This window comes from Grammomys surdaster, unplaced genomic scaffold (assembly GCF_004785775.1).
Source record: "Grammomys surdaster isolate TR1022 unplaced genomic scaffold, NIH_TR_1.0 126118, whole genome shotgun sequence".
In the NCBI taxonomy this organism is placed as follows: domain Eukaryota; kingdom Metazoa; phylum Chordata; class Mammalia; order Rodentia; family Muridae; genus Grammomys; species Grammomys surdaster.
Window position 1 is genome coordinate 5,880,078 of NW_021620926.1, and position 2,533 is coordinate 5,882,610.

Below are 2,533 nucleotides of genomic sequence, written 5' to 3' on the forward strand. Positions count from 1 at the left end.
CTCTCTCTCTCTCTCTCTCTCTCTCTCTCTCTCTCTCTCTCTCTCTCTCTGTCTCTACTAACCTCTTAACTCCCCTCCCCATGCCCTGATTAAACTCTGTTCTATACTAAAAAAAAAAAAAATCTGAAAGTTGTTTTTTTAAGATTTATTTTTATAATTTATGTATATGTGTGCACTCAAGTGCCACAGGAGACCAGAAGATGGCGAGATGCTCCTTGTTGCTGGAATGACAGGAATCTGTAGGCTGCTGAGTGTGGAGGATGGGATCTGAAGCCCAGTCCTCAAGATAGCACAGCAAGTGCTCTCAAATGCTGGACTCCAAAGGTTCTAACTAACTGGTCATGGCTCTTGCTTTTACATTAGATGGTCAATGTTTATTATGTTATAAAGACTAATCAAACAAATAAAATATGGATCAATGGTAGCTACATGAGCACTAAAAATAGTTTTTAGTTTTGGTCATTAGAAAAAAGGACAGAGTTGAAAACGCACGCCCAGTTTTGAATGACTGAAATTATTTTTAAGCTTGGCAGATGCCTTGAGGACTGAAAGCTAACACTCACCCCAAGCCTGATGACCGAGTTCCATCCATGGAACACACAAGTGGAAGAACTGACTTCTACAAGTTGTTCTCTGACCTCTGCACATGCACCCTACATGCTCGTCACCTCTCCACCCCATATATATATATAACAAACAAGCAAGCAAGCAAGTAAACATTTAAACAGGAGGCAGAAGAAGAAACCAGCTAAGCTGGCTGGGCGGACCCCACGGTTTCGGACAGTTTACTGATCTTGTGAAACAGTATTCACATGGCGGGGGGTGGGGTGGGGTCATTTGGAACCTCATTCTCTGGTTTGGTAAGAGAACAAAACTTACTTGAACTCAAAGTGACTGAATGCTGAGTCTCATTACATAGTCACCAGGCTAAGCATAATAGCTCAAGTTGAATCTGCAGTTTCACAGTGCAGAGTTTCATGAAATGTACTGAAACCATCCTCTGCTCGTAAAATGCTGGAACTGCAAACACGACCGTTTCCTAGCTGAATATCGTCACTGTGCACAGTGAGTGTGGCCAGGACTCTCACCTAGGGGTCATACCTTTGGTGGTCATTTGTTAATGTTTCAATGATTTTATACGTATGTGTGCATGTGTCTGTGTCTGCAGGCCATATGTGTTCACGTCCATGGACACCAGAGAGGGTTTCAGGTCCCCTGAAGCTGAATTACAGATGGTTGTGAGCTGCCAGCTACAGGTGCCGGGAACTGAACTCAGGTGCTCTGGAAGAGAGGCAAGTGTTCTTCGCCACCGAGCCACCTCTCTAGCCCCAGTGGTGGTGACTCTCATAGGACTTAGACTGTTCTGAGATAGGCTCTCGCTTTGTAGCCCAGGCCTTGAACTCTAGATCCTCCATCTCTGGCCTAAGTGCTAGAAACACAGCCATGTTCTACCACAGCCGGATTAGAGGAACCCTAAGGAAGCATCGAATCCCGGCTCCTTCCTCAAAGACTCTCGGCAATTGTTTACTCCATAGACTTCAAACACTTCTGGACCATATCCACCTGCCTGACTTAAAGAAACATCATGTGGCACTTAAACTTCATGGCTAGGCTCGAGACTTCAATGTACTCATTTCCTTCTGCTCTGTAATTCTTCAGTGCTGGACTGGGGATGCAGACAATGGCAGAGCACATGCCTGGCATGCACAAGGCCTCCGGGATACATCTCCAGCATCTTAAAACACATACCCCTGCCTATCTGGGCTTTGTCTTGTTGCTGTTTTTTTTTTTTTTTTAAAGCCATTTGGTTGTATGTATGTGCTCATTTGTATTTGGGTGTACATATCCATGCACATGTGGAGACCAGAGTTACATGTTGGGTGTCTTCCTATACCATCCACAATCCTACTTTTGAAATAAGATCTTTCATCAAACTTGGTACCCCTGGTGGGTTAGGGTGCCTGGCCTGCAGCCCTGGGGATCCTCCTGTCCCTGCTGTCCTCAGCTCCCAGGCTATGGGTGTACACCACTGCCCCTGGATTTTCTGTGGCTTCTGGAGTTCCAGACCAGGTCCTCAGGGTGGCGAGGAAGTTCTTCACGGCCTGAGCTGCCTCTCCAGCTGCTGCTCTCTCTTCTTAGGGCTTCAGCTTCTACAGAGAGTGGGGGTCGCAGAGCAGCCCTAGTTCCTAAATGTTCTTTATCCTTCCAATTGCACAGGAGATATAGTATCTTTTCATTATTTTCAGGATGTGTATATGCATTTAGGAAATGCTCAAAATGTAATTTCTCATGAAAAATAAAACTGAATACTGACTAAAGTCTATTAGCAATAAAAACCAAATGTAAGCTTTTTGAATTCTTTCCTGCCTCAGCTTTGACAAATATTGTCTAAATTGTGAACATTCTTTTGTTTTAGTCAGTAACGAAGAGCTCAATGGTATAGTTCTTGCTTAGCAGGTTGGAGGTCCGAAGTTCCATCTCTAACAACACACACACACACACACACACACACACACACACACACACACACACA

The 2,533-nt window shown here is 44.6% G+C and overlaps 1 protein-coding gene across 2 annotated transcripts in view; it reads right to left on the minus strand.

The window, feature by feature from the left end:
* Cryzl1 (crystallin zeta like 1) overlaps positions 1-2,533 on the minus strand; it is a 40,516-nt gene that overhangs the window by 15,491 nt on the left and 22,492 nt on the right. The gene's annotated exons all lie outside the window — the stretch shown is intronic.